Source organism: Metopolophium dirhodum, chromosome 1 (assembly GCF_019925205.1).
Source record: "Metopolophium dirhodum isolate CAU chromosome 1, ASM1992520v1, whole genome shotgun sequence".
NCBI lineage: Eukaryota > Metazoa > Arthropoda > Insecta > Hemiptera > Aphididae > Metopolophium > Metopolophium dirhodum.
The window spans coordinates 34,881,657-34,897,443 of NC_083560.1; the positions used below are offsets into that span (position 1 = coordinate 34,881,657).

The 15,787-nt window shown below is 30.4% G+C and overlaps 1 long non-coding RNA gene and 1 other non-coding gene across 2 annotated transcripts in view; both read left to right on the forward strand.

The window, feature by feature from the left end:
* Positions 1–15,787, forward strand: part of LOC132936852 (uncharacterized) — an 80,049-nt gene that overhangs the window by 18,242 nt on the left and 46,020 nt on the right. The gene's annotated exons all lie outside the window — the stretch shown is intronic.
* Trnam-cau (transfer RNA methionine (anticodon CAU)) lies at positions 573–645 on the forward strand. Its single transcript has one exon. It is a non-coding gene; the product is annotated as a tRNA-Met (tRNA).

Sequence of the window (15,787 nt, forward strand, 5' to 3'; positions counted from 1 at the left end):
ATCATTAAATAAAACATAACGCAAAACGTAATTTATAGAATATCATTGAACAAAAAATAACGTAAGACGAAATATATTAAAATCTATTTATTTTAAAGGTCTATTGATTTCGTAGAAACATTTATTTCGTGCAATCAATCTAAGAATTGATTAATAAATATTATATTCCGTATCCGGGCCATTAGCTAGCCGCATTGGTTATTATTTTTAAATTTAATAGGTATGAACACTATTTTGAATAACGATAAACGCAAAACTTGGATAACGTTTAAATTCTGTATAACGATAAACGCAAAAATTGTGTAACGTTTTATAACATTAATAACATAAAACTGCATTTTTTTTTGTCAAATATAAGCCCTGGGTATAGTCTGAATAGATATTGAGTTATGTTGGACAGTAAAAAATAAATATATAAATACAACACCACATCGCTTTGCGATAAAATACAATATTAATATGCACGATTAATACACATTCATGTATTGTTTATACAAAATCCGTTTTTTATTTACGATAAATTTATACCGAAAATTAGTTTAAATAACAGAAACGTTACATTATATCGACAAGCCTCGGTGGCGCAGTAGGCAGCGCGTAAGTCTCATAATCTTAAGGTCGTGAGTTCGATCCTCACCTGGGGCAAAATTTTTTTTCACTTTTTATGAATTTTTTTTTACGTCGATAAAAAATTTTCCGCTGGATCAAATAGCTTGAAATTTTTTATAGACCTAATGATAAGTTGTTATGATAGTTATTTCAAATGTTATTTATAAAATACATAGTCACAATATTTCTTTGTAAGCATTTATAGTTAGAATTTTGACGACATCCGTGTTGACAGGTTATTCAAATAGAAATTGTTTTGAATTTCAAACTACGAAATAATTTGCGAGTAATTTGTATTCACGATTTTAACGAAATAATTGGGCCACATTGATGGACATTTTAAATTATAATAAAATAGTATTTAATATATTAATATGTAGTTAAAATACCTAACACTGCAGTGCACACGAAACTTTATTCGAAGCGACCGCGTAATTAATTGTCCAATATTAAATAATATAGAATTTATCAATGGCTGCAATCAAATGAAATGGATAAAAATAGCCAAAAACGTAATTATTTACAGTGAATATAAAAAATCACTACAACAAATGCCGCCGAATTTTTTCATTCGCATTTCAAAATTAAATTATTTACATCACATCCTAATATTCGTATTTTTTAACGTTTTATTGCGAGTTCAATAAAAAGTTTATATAAAAATGAGAAACGCAGAAACATTAAGAGCCATGAAACGAACTTGAATTAAATAAAAGAAAAAAGTATACTCTTAATGAAATTAAAAAATATGAAGGTAAAAACAGATTTGAATTTTTTAAATATATTGTATTATTTAAAATGATAATTATTGTATTTGTATGCATTAGAAAAAAAATTACTGGTTATTCGACTAATTTTATATTACATTTTTGTAATCTGTATAATGGCATTATTAAAAAAAACAATTTTATGTATTAGGAAAAAAAGAGTTAATGAACGTTAAAGGTAATAAAATGTAGTAAAATGTAAATAAATATTTTATACAAAGCAGGCGGATAAATGTGGCCCAATTACCCAATTACAATAGACATTCAAACAGTTTGTAATTGCAGAGAACGATATTATTTTTCGTTCGGAGAAAATCCGTATAGTTTTCGCAGTGGACGGCTTAAGAAAATAACACGAAATCCCGCAACCGTAACCACGGTATAGGACGGATAAATACTCGGTATTATTATCACAATAATGACACAATACTCTGTTATGCTCAGCGTGTCGTATTATTATTGTTATTCGGTTTGCTGTCGAACGTGGAAGTTTGAACTCACAAGTTTATGACGGGCAGCGTACGGTTTCCATTTGGTGGCTACCGTTTTACAAAAAGGTTCAAACGGATCCCGTTGTACAAATATACGTCAATGTTTCCAAACGGCTTCCGTTGAACACAATTATTATTTACCAATCAATTCACGAATATACATAATATAGGTACTTACTACTTTGGCTGTCTCGGAAGAGGTGCCGTTAAAAAATGTGATGGTGTTTTTTTAAAATTTTATGTGCTAAGTAATACATGAAAATTTGAGCTGTACATAAAATCAAGAGTATTATAAGTCCTAAATTAAAAATGTGTTGGTGTTTATTTAGAATTGTACACGGGAAGTCATTTTGTCGTCGAATACCGGAGCCGTTTAGGTCGCGCCGCTGTGTATACGCGCAGGTTAACAGGTGGCCATGATTGTACTTTAACAACAATATACATAATAATAATATTATTACTCACTATACCTACACAATTTACAAGCGTATAATCTCTGGGGGAATGTTGTGCCACATTGTTTATTCAGATATATATTATATACCTACAATTAACATAATAATGTCGTTGAAACGTTCAACGAAACCGTAACTGTTATACATTTGTTATGCCATAATAAAATATTATTACCGTAGGAGTATTATTACTCCAGGGGTGTGAAATGCATACATTGTTAATGATCATAGAAATAATAAAATTAAGTGTACAATTATCTAAAAATGAGTGTTTCGCATTAAATTTCCAAATTATTTTAAAATAAATTAACAAATTATATTGTCGGCGTATAGAAACATGCCATTGCAATGAATCTATCGTTGGCCTATCGCTAACTGCTAAAGTGCTAAATGAAGTCATCCCTTTAAATAATTATCAAAAATATTGTAAAATCGTAGATTTATATTGTGATGGGTTGGGGGTGGGCGGGTTATTGGCAATGCTCCCTCCCCACCTACCTAAAAAATTACATAATAATGGACCATTGAATGAAAGTATGTAGTCAAAATGTTATAGTTGATGGATTCATAACTTTTAAATTTTAACAATATATTTAAAAATAAGAAAAAAAATTGTTGATAAATACTAGTTTTATATTAAACTACTAAAAAATTAATATATTTTAACAATTTATCATTATATAACACTTATATTAGAAATACGTGGGTTAAATAATAAATATTCCATTTGCTCCAATTGTTAATTACGTGATATTTGTTTTTTTGTAGTATGCAGTAGTTGAATTACTTAAGCCTAACGAAACTTACTATATGAATTATGATATTTTTTAAATAGATCTTTCTACCTATTACATTTATAAATGTTAAGTATATTAGAATTATAAATAGAAACATATAAATAAGTTTTAAAACTACAAATGTTTGCTCACGAAATTAAAAAATTAATTTATAGGTATACACACGGTTTTACATATAGGAACTGGGTATGAATAATAAATATAAATGATCATAAAAAAAATTTAAAAATGTTTATATAATACTGAGTTGAATTTAAAAAATATTGTGAAATTTGGATTTGTTGCCCTCGAAAACGTCATATTATAACTCGTATAATGTCTAATAAAAAACGATGATTATTTTTGGCAAACTAAAATCACTTTTCAGACTTTTCATGTTAACTTATATTATAAAATAATTTAAATTCTTGATTTATTTAATAATAAAAAAAATATACATTAGCAGGTTTCAATATGAGCGTTCGGAAATTGCAAAACTGCTACCACTAACCTTTTTTCAAAAAGAAAAACGCGATAAATGGCCACTGATATTTTAAGTTCATAAAAAGAGCACTCGGCAACTGTTGCAGGGCCATTATTACCTACTCAACTTTTTTCTAGAATTTCATTGTATACTTGTTGAGTACCTATTATTATGAGCTTAACGCGAGGAACATTTATCAGTTGTCACTAAACCGTAAAAAAAAATCGGTCGTGTCGGTGTCAAAGGTATCTATGATAAGGTGTCTGATATCAACCTAACTTATAAGGAAAATTAGGTTTGTCCAATCTGTGTCTCGTTATTTAAAAAAAAATATCCGTTTTTGGCTTTTTATAATATTATAAAAATGTTTTGATTGATAATTGACTGTCTGTCGATGTATAGTTATATACGAATTCAATTTAATAATTTCGTTGCTTTGTTGAATTAATAAATGATAAGTGACTATTATTTTTACAAATTTTAATGTTGTAAATATATGGCCCGATTGCCGGTACTAGCTTTGTACATTTTTTTCCCCATTGTTGTGGCTTCGGGTTTTATAATATACTATTATTACTTAAATTATATTATATACAATAAATTGTATTCGAAGCGAGTAAACAAAATAATGTGCCCCAATTGCAGTCCACCAATTTTCATTTAATGCCATGGCGTAGCTTCAATGATATTTCCATTTATATTTATTTAACTATTTATTATTTCTGGTTTTGAACGGAGCGATGGATGTATTGATTTTACTACAACGATGTGAGTGTTTTTTTTCTGTCTTTAAACATTTTTCTTAGAGACGTGGAATTTAACGGTGAAACGTTTTTAGTAAATTCACCGGTAAAACGTACGTACAATTTGTAAAAAAAAAATTTGTAGGTGTAATTTTTATTCAATTTCCAAATTAAACTTACGAGCTCAATTTTTTACCTTCTCAAAACCGTTTCATGAAGAGTGTAGGTGTAGGATGAATATATTTTATTCATTTTTACAATCTATCAATTGGTTAACTTATCTAACCTATTCCTATACCTGTACGGCTATTATACGACATCACGACAATACACTAAAATACATTGCCTACACTTATAATATTAGGGTTCTAAATTTGAAATATTTCAAAATTGAAAATTTTACTGTTCTTGAATATTTTAATGACAAATATGAAAAATATTTTTTCTTCTTTTAAACGTGTTCGGTTATAGATGATTAGAAACAATAAACTGATTCCACACTTAGAATTAAAGAAAAACATATTATTTTTGTTGATTTATTATTTCATATGTATATTCTATATTTTATAGTGCCGAAAAATATTCCTGGCATTATTTTGAGAATAAAAACATTTTTTTACATGAGTTTTAAAATATTTTTGTATATCAGAAAAGATAACGGTTTGGAATAGAGTTGAAGTCAATTCCAACAATGAATGAAATAATAGTGTATTTTCAGTAATCATAAAGTGTATAATATGTGTGCATATGTGGCTGAGTTATGTGAAGGTGCTCTGGGCTTATTATTTAATACTTAGATAATAGTTTGTTATAACTATTATAGATTTGTTAAACAACTTATAAATGATATGTAAATATGTTACATTTTTTCTTTCTTTCGTACAATAAACAAACTTTTAAAATAATTCACTGAGAAATTGACGATTATAAACTTTTAGGTATAATAAACATTTTATTTTTATTTTTCATCAAAATGAATTAATATATCATGAAAAATTCATGAAATTTCAAAACCCTACTTATAATAGTCGTATAGACTACCTAAATAAATTGTATTACACTATTAAAAGCATGAGTGGTCACTCGATTTTATGAAGGGTAAAATAAATTTACCCGGTTGAAAACACCTCGGTTATATGTACGTAAATTTACGCTTACCCTTAAAATGTACCCGGTAAATTTACTGAGCTCACATCTCCAATTTTTCTAATAGAAAATAATGCTTCGATTTCTACTTTTGTATATTTTCTGACGGGTGTGAATCGCGTGTGTACTTTTAATCTTTAAAATTTGAAAATTCACAATAGTTTTCAAAACGTCAGGAAAAATAAAAAAAAAAACAAGAATTTTTAGGCAAAACCAGTTTACAAAAAAAAAAACAAATTAATAACAATAATTAATACTTTATTTTCGGATATTTATATCACTATTTTCTATAAACCATAACATATTTTTCAAAATAATTTGACTCTTTTTAAATTATTTTTAGGCATTATTTTATCAAACACAGTTCATGGTTGCTATTTTAAGTTCAACTTTGGACGAAATTAGAATATTATTTTAAAACTAAGCATAGCGATCTTAGTTATTTTGCCATAACTTAAAAATATTATTATGATATTATACGCCGACTGACAGATAAACACCTCCACTGAATCGAATCGAATCGTTTTTCGTATACAATGGTAATATATTATTGAATTACAATTTAACACCATCCATTATCGTGACTCATTTTGTAACCTGTACTGCACAGCGGTATACCTACTTTTTCATTATTTTATGTTATCTAACCGATTTTAGTGGGTCTCACTAAGTGGAAATTCGTATAAAGACTCAAGAACTATCTTATTTACAATATTCTGCTGTTATTAGTATACACATTCAAAAGCATAAGTTAAAACATGCAATATGAACAATAAAGGAAATTACGATTTAGGTACCATGAACACGATTTATATATTATTATTTAGTCATAAGTGTTATTGAGGTCGTATATCGAGGGGTACTTTTGCTACCCCATATATTTTTTTGGCATAGCAAGGTAAAATGTATTCAATATTTGTTATTCAATTATTCGTTTTTATAATTGTAATTTGTAACTATTACAGTACGAAGTAAAAATCTTATCATCGTCAAGACAATTTGTGTTTGTTAAATTGTGCACAAGGTCTACCTATATTTTTAATATACCTATAACCCAGTTCAGTTAAAATTATAAATACACTAAATATATTTATGTTATAATACTAATATTTCCACGGTTGAAAAAGTAAACAACAGGCAATTTTTTTTCTACTACCCTAGAATTTTGACTCTATGTAGTGACGCCGATGGATTTGGTCGCTTCACCAAAAAACGGGTAATGTATTTTTTGAACAGCGGTAAGTACATATCGGTCATATTGAAACGTTGCAGGTTAATATTTACACTCAATTTTACAAAAAAAAAAAAAAAATAATCAAGCGAAGGGAACGCGAATGGGGAATTTTTACTTGGCCCATACATTTTATTAGCATAGCAAAGTATCGTTTTGCCACCAAAAAAATGTATTCAATATTTATTATTCAAAATATGTATTTATTTTTTATTTTTTATAACGGTAAGTTAGTACTTATATTCTAATAATACAACAAAGTTCAGTTAAAATTATAAATACGCTAAATATATTTATGTTATAATATTAATATTAATATAAATATTTCCACGGTTGAAGAAGTAAACAGGCGGCAGTTTTGTTTTGCAACCCTAGAATTTTGACTCTATATAGTGACGCCGATGGAAGTTTCGCCAAGAAACGGGTAATGTATTTTTTGAACACCGGTAAGTATACCTACGTTTTGGCCACATTGAAACGTTGCGGGTTATAATAATATTATGTCCACAGAATTTTTGCAAAAATCAAAACGGTCGAAGAATGGTGCTTAAGGGAGCGGGTAATTTTCACTCGGCCGCCCTCCCCGCCGGAATTCCAAGACAGCGGCTGTGACACTTCCACTCACGTTCCGCCCACCCACTCCACCCGCTCACCCACCCGTGAAACCGCCGAAAAACGATGTGTGCGTGTGCGTTTTCTCCGCGTTTTCGTCGGCTTCTACCTCTCAATAACACTCTCTCTCTCTCTCTCTCTCTCTCTCTCTCTCTCTCTCTCTGTCTCTCTCTGTTTCTCTCTATCGCCGGACAGCGCGATAATGACAAGACGTGTGTGCGGGGCTTTCGCTTTTTCGCCGTCCTCCGACACGCGCGCCGCGGACGAGAGACGTCGCCGCCCGGCGCCGCCGATCTGTTGCTGCGCGCTGAAACGCGCGCGACTCCGACCGAATATTATTATTATTTTCTCGAACCCGCGATCCCGGTCGCTCGGTCGATACCCGGCGACAACTACGATTCCGCCGCGGCCGCAGACAGTCGTGTTTCGGGTCTGCGGCGTGTCACACCGAGAGCGACGGCCGAGCAGGAGAACGGCGCGCGCCACACCAGTGCAAGTCTCCCGTTTTATCCGTCCGACGACGACGACGATAACGACGTCACCCGCCCACGCGACCTGCCTGTTATATTATTGTTATCGATGCCGGTAAGTACAATACCGTATTATTAATAAAACGTGCGCGCCTACCCGGTATTATTGTTGTTGTTGTTGTTGTTGTTGTATTATAATACCGTCGATGTTATTGTCAGTGTTATTGTTATGCGCTCCGCGCGTTGTTGTTATAATGTTAATATCGTCTATCTATTATTTTATTTCTGACCACCGGGTGGGAGGGAGCATGTGTCGACTCCAAAGTCCGGGCAGTGTCCGCTCACCGGGTGCACGAGACTCGCGGCTGTTGTCGATATTATATTATTTTCCATTTCCACACTTTTCGCGCGTCCAGTGCGTTTCTCCGCCGTCGATTATTCGTTTTCCCGCGCATTATCGCCGTGCAAGAACACCACTTGGTATAATATTTTATTGTTATTGTTATTGTTATCGGGCCTGGGCAAGTCGATGATAATATTATTGTAAATTGATTCGATTCGATAGAACACATTTTAAAAAAAGTTTTAAGTCAGTGGTTATCCTGATTTTGTTTTTAACTCAGTCATGTTTAGAGTTGGACGGAAATTTACAATTAACTCTCAAGTTAAGTTATTTTTTTGAAAGTGGCCAATTGTATGGTTTGAAATAATAAAAAGTAAATGCTCATGCAATGGGTTAAAATGTATCATCAATAATAATTTCAATTATATTTATTATTGCATTATTGATAAATCAATGTGACTTGGATCCGATTAAAAATAACTCGTTATTTATTGAGTTTATATCAAGAAAAATCAGTTTATCTAAAAATTAAGACAATTATTATTTCTTTTTAAAAAGTTAAATGAAAAACTTAAACTTAACCTAACTTTTAACTTAAATTTAAATTTTTAACTCATTTATGCCCAGGCTTGATTATTATTATTTTAATATTTATTATAGGTAGCTTACATCATATCGATAAACAATATAATATCTACTCCTTTAAGCCTGAGCTTGTGACGGAGTAGAGAATTAACAATTGTATATAGATATCTAGTATTCCTTACAGTGAAAAGGAAATCAAATATGATACATATTTTACATAAAATGATACAAAAAGACACATGGTTTTCTAAAAATATAAATATAAAATATAAAATATACAATACAAATACATCAAATTTACATTACAAAGAAGAAAAAAATACAATCTAATAAACATATCGATAAACATAAAGTAGTATATTATGTGAAATAAAACGAATGTTAAGTTATTATAACTTTTCTACAAATTACTATATTTGTAATTAATAACAATAACACTAAATTCAAATTAAAACCAAAACTCACCGAAATACGGACACTAATATTTAAGGAGTAACTAACTTTTAATAGCCATTTATAGACAACTTTTTCCCATTAACTATGCCACAATGAATATTTTTTTTAAATAGAGTCGGTATCTGCTTAAAATAAGTTGAACCTAAATAGTTTACAAACTTTTTTTTCTGGTATACTTTACAAGTAAATTATAAGCTCTATATTTTCTTAACTTTGAAAAATCTGTGTTGTGTTAATCAATTTTTGATATTATTATTATTATATAAATTTATTATAAGTTGCAATTTTTTTGTGCTCGGATCTTCCGGAAGAACTCTTACATTTGTGTAATTCATTTTTGATGAACCCTCTAAATATTTTTTTTTTTATCTTAATGGATCGTTTTGATTAGATGGAGAGGTTCTAAAAAGTTTTCTTTGACACTTCTTCATACTAAAATAATTATATTACACAAAATTATAATAATATATACTATTATATTGGAATAACGCGTTCCGTAGGTATTCGAGTGGTATTCGACAAGGACGTATTGTCGTTTGTGAAATCCGTACCTACACAGCGGGGGAGGGGGGGGGGGGGGCAGTGGTGTGTAAAATATAACTTGTTTCATATTCAAACCGTTGTCACGGAACTTGATGCATTTGCATCTTTTTTTCTAATGTATTTACATTCGAGGCTCGTCTTTGCAGAAATTTGACTCACGGAATATAGAATTTAATGGTACAATTTTTATTTTGCATTTTTTGCAGTTTTAGGGGATTTATTGCTTTACGGTCATTTTGTAGAATTGTGCATTTTATTCATTTTTGTACTTTTTCTTGTTGAAAGTTACACACTTTATTATAACACATTCAGTTTTCATTAGCTTGTCAATTATCGACGTTCATTATCTTTATCGTTTGTTGTGGCAATTTACGATAATTTAATAAACTGTAGGCAGGTTCTATTTTAAGTCTGGTCAATCAGAAAAAATTTTCTAATAATTACGATTTATGATACACGAATTGTATAAACGTAAATTTTAAATCAATGTAAAGTAATTTTTTGATGCTTATAAGTCATTCAATTTTTTTTTTGTGTGCATTTTTAAAAGATTTTTAGAACATCAAGTTCCAGGACCTAGTTATCACCCGTCGAAAACCACTTTTATAAACTGTACAAACATGACGTAATTAGTATACCTAAGTACACGCGTGTGGTAGAAGAAAAAGTAGGATTACCTGTATATACTTTTACTGCGGTAATAAACACTGAAATTAATATAGGGATTTATTTGCAATAGAATTTGTGTCCATACCTTGACTCAGGGCTTGAAACCGATTTTTAATACCAGTTAAACCCGTTAAAAACTGAAATCGATACCGAAAACGAAATCAGAAAAAATAAATACCAGTATACGAAACCGAAATCAAAATCGGAAAAAATAAATATTAATAACCGAAATCAAAATTGAAATCGGGAAATATATTTTCGTTTTCAAGCCCCAGTCATTATAATATTATAAGAATAATGCATGACTTGAAACCGATATTGGATACCGATTTTGAATACCGGTTTTAACCTGCAGTAAATTATTATAATTTTTATTGCAAATAATCCTTACATAATATTATGACCCATTAAAACTATTGAAACAGTGTAGCGGTTCTAATTGTCGAGCTGTAATAACTTATTTTCGAAAGCTAAAAACAAAATATAGGTGTTTCACGATAAAAATTGTCATAAAAGCGTTCCACGGATAAAAAAGTTTAAGAAACGCTACTATAGCCATAGACACTTTTTAGAAATATACGGAACATTTTCCCGAGTGTCGGTCGTTCCAGACAGAGATACAGCTTGAGTTATATCATAAGATAGTGAGAGAAATGTAAGTAGGCATATTCTTCCAATATAGATAATAAAAACATGGAGGGGACATCACAGGATGAGACCGTCATATTTTTTGTGGTCGCGAAGTGATAACATATCGAGCTCGTTTGTTTACATTTTTGTGGAATAATATGATTATATATTAGGTAGTTGACAGTGTCAGATCTAGAAGAGGGGGAGGGGGTAAGCGTGTATCCTTTCCCCTGGGCGCTGTTAGTATAACATACTAAGTTAGATTATGAAAAATAAAAAAGTCATAAACATAAATATTGTATAAATTATATAAATTATTCATATTTTCTAAAAATATCTAATAATAGGTATTACGTAGTGATTCGTTTTTTAACACATTGAACGTCGATGTCACGAGGTGACACGAGTAACTGACTTCTCATTACGGCTGATGTCAACGGTAAGCTCCACCATTTTCGTCAGGAATTGTGATGGACATAAATTGATTTGTTTTTTTCCAAAAAGCGCTTATTCCAGTTTCTTATTCATACAAAGACGTATTCCTGGAAAAGTAACGTTTTTTCCACAATCGTTTAATTTAAAGATATACTGTACACATTTTAAGAACAACATTTCCTATATCAGAAATCGATTTATCATTTTGTTCAACTCTTTTTCAGTGGTATATCACATATTATCAAAATCATTTAAAAATTAGAGAAACAAAAAATATCTGTCCTGAAAAATTAGAAAATTGGAAAAGGTTCGTTTTTAAATCGTTTTATTTGATAGATATGTTAAACAGCAGGCGATTACAGAAAGCAAACTTCGACTTATAAGATATGGGAACTTCAAGGAACACGTAAGGAATTTAAGGACAAAGAAAAAGCGATTTTTAGTTTACATGATTGTTTCATATGAAATAACTTTGATTGAATATTTGAAAACAATAGAATGGACATTAATTGCAAACTAAACATTAATTATTTTTAGTAAACAATTCTTTTTTTCTTATTTTATTATATTGAATTAATTTTACATAAAACGATTGTTAGTTAATATTAAAATTATAAAATATATAATGTAATATTACATTTTTTTATGACGATTTATTTAATATCAATAAATGTTTAATTTTTAACTGTCAATAAAATGTGTGCAGTATTAAACGGTGTAAAATGTGCGGTTATGAATGGTTAACGTGCGGTTTTGAACGATGCCCAGCTATTTAGGTCCACCAATTTTTACTCGTTATAATACCAAAGTACCCAAATATCCAATGTTCCATACATGTCTATAGGTCTATAGACGTGTTTTCGTGGAAGTAACGAAAACAAACGATTTGCTGATACCTGATACGTCATTTGAAGTTGTTCATCGCCAAAACGTAAATGTACTATCATAAGAGTACCAGAAACACTCTAAATACTCGCATTAGCGTGTAAAATATTAAAATAAAATTTCAAGTTTAAATTTTGGACCCAAAACTCCAATAATGCCCTAAAAAAATAAGAAAATTATGTTAAATCAAAAATTGTCAAAAAATGCAAAATAAATTTTCTTATTCTCATTCAAAAGTACATGTTACGGATTTGTAAGTGAGCAGGAAAAAAAATTTTAAGTGCATCGAAATCCCAGCCCTATTTATTATTATACATGTTTGCATAATATATGAATTCTGAAATATTTGAATTCCATACTTCACATTTCGTATAGGTTACCGACTACTGGTAGAGGAGGCACCTACTGAATTTTGTGCTCAGCAAGACTTCTTTGCTTTTCGCATTTTATCGGTGGACACTATGAGGACTCGGGGAAAAGCAGAATATTTTGATACCTATTATAATATTTTAGATAGTATCTATGAATACATTAGTACGAATTACAATAGTTTATAGATTATCTCTGATTTCTGATAAAACACGAAAACGGCAATTATCATATTTTTGTTTAAGGTCAATAGGTAAACCAATTTATATTCTACTTGAAATGAAAATAAATTGATGGGTCCATCATTATCATACAGTAATCGTTTTTACAGAGTTCAAAAGGTAGCACTGAAAAACAAAAATTAAAAATATATATCGTATGCATTTAATACTTACGATTGAAAATCGATTTAGTTTTGTACGATGATTTGTGAAAATTCCCAAAAGAATATTTTGAAAAATTTAAATACGTTATAAATAATGTATAGTTACAAAAATGTTCAAAAATAAACTACTCGACTTACATAGACTTTTTTATCATTAATATTTTTTTAAAAATTAGTATTACGAATTGGCTATATTGAATTTTTCCATAAAAATTTTTTTCTGTGTTATAAAAACTATAACCTTACTACTGTGCTTGTGGCGCAAGTGTCTATACATTATAGATAAATGAAAAAAATTCAAAACTACATATTATACCTAACCACTTATTTGTCAGGTCATTCTGTTACACCTCGTCGCACCTCGTCGCCCCTTTTCACACCTTGCAAAATATTTAAAATACTGTGGTTCGGGTTAACCAAGCAAGCTGTTTAGATACCAACTACCACTGATTCCTGGCCGTCGTCGATGACTTTAATTTATGTTGACAATAATATTGACGTTTGAAACGGTATGCGATTTAATCGTTTTGATTTGTTGTTGTTGTTTTTGTTGTTTAGACGACCAGCATGTCACCGACAATTGGTAATAATAATGACGAAGAATTTCCGTCTTCTTGGAGAAGCCATAATACCTCACTGGAGGAACTCAAAAATAAACTCGACGGATGTCAGGCGTACTACGAGAGGATGCAGAAAGCCAGATATGTGCTACCAATCGCTAGGGTGGTACCCATTCAGCGACATGATGTCAAACCGATGTTTCCGAAACCCGGAAAGCCCTACTCGGTGATTACAAGCACTGCCGAGATGAGTTGACTGCGATGACGTAACGATACCGAACTACCTCCTACAATATAACAACACATTTTTTTTTAAAATTTTTTTTTACAGAACACAAATAAAATATAATGTCTTAAGATTTTTTTTTTTTTTTATATAAGATTTCCCTAGCCAGGCTATCTACGTCTATGGTATCTTAAGATTAAAATGTATAATGCTTGTTATGAAGTATAACTCAAATAAACGTGAATTGAAGTGCATTGAGCAGTTTTTTTTAACATTTTACTATTACCTGATAATCTTTGAAATTGTTGTTCGTGACAGAGGTCTTAATGAATAAACGTGGTGAACAAAAATTGAAATTATTCGATCTGCCCAGTGTGTAATAATATTATGTTAACCACACTGCCGGCTTAATAATAACTGTTATAGTAAGATGTGAAAATCAATAAAAAAAAAATAAAAGATATATATAAGAGAATGTTTTTGTTGCTGTCAAACCAAGGGCGTCTTCGGGTCAATTCCATGGAAGGGGCGAAACAATTTTAGTCTTGAATTTCGCATTGCTAAACAAAAACTTAACATCTGTATGCTTATACGATCTATATGTTTGATGTTTGTGTCAACTGTCTGTATAATCAGTGAACAATTAATAATCAACTAAATTTATAAAATGTATTAATCTATTAGCAAAAACAGAACATCTCACGACCTATAGAGGGGGTGGTCGGCCCTATCGCTCCCCCTTAGGGAGGCCCCATTGTCAAACTGCTATAAATTTGGACAACACGTCATTGTACAATCGTAGAAATATTGATAACAATAATATTATCTACATCGAAACAGAAAGAATTTGAAATTGAACATGTTTATAATATTTTTGTATTTTTTATGAATTAACGTAGGTTAGGCTAGATCAACCTAACGTAAGTTTGTCCTAAATTCGTCATTAAGAATTTTCAATATTCTAATATTAATAGTATTATTATTAAATATAATGCTATTAAATAGGTTGAACCAAACCCTGTTTTAACGATTATTCTTACGAGAAAAACAGGCGGATTCGACTCACATCTTCTTGTAAATTTACCTGTCGTAAAGCGGGTAAAGTCAACGACATGCGAACCTGAAAAAATATTGCAATTATTTATAGGAAAGTATCTAGTTTTATTTCAACCAACAGGTTCGAACCCGTGACCGTCATATACACTCGACGGTATTTTGTTAAAAGGGCGTATACCAAATTTTACCTTTTTTTAGGAAACGAATAAAACTGATTAAATATTAAATTTTTAAGATACAACTTTCATTTATACATTATACTAAACACGAGACTCCATCGAACTAAAATGTCTTATTAAATTGCTTAAACTAAACGTTATATTAATTTGAAAAAAAAATGTGGTGTAGGCCCTTTAAACAATTTGAATTTTATAAACGCCCTACTAAAAACATAAAATAACAGTGGTATAAGTCTTTTTAACATATTCATTTTTACAAACGCCCTTTTAATGTTATACAGTACTAGCCGACCCGCCACGGCTTCGCCCGTGATTGGTTGTTTATTTTGTTTTCGGACGATGATATGTATAATTTTTTATTTAAATTTTATCCTTTAATGTGATCGGCCAGTGAATATAAAAAATTGTTAATGAAAACGTATTGAAATGTTTCTAGCGGTATTGATGGTAAACTAATTTTTATAGCACTTCATTACCCGTAAAAAATGCAAATTTAAAAAAAATTATGATTGTTCAACTACTTTTGGGTGTAACATGCTGCAGCCTGTAGTAAGTGCAACTCAGCCACCCTGGTAGGCAATCCGACTACGTCGGATCGTGGACAAAGGACAACTCTATCACCAATCACCTTGGTAGGGGATTTTCAATAATTCTTGTTCTTGATCTGCCCAAAAAACCCGTG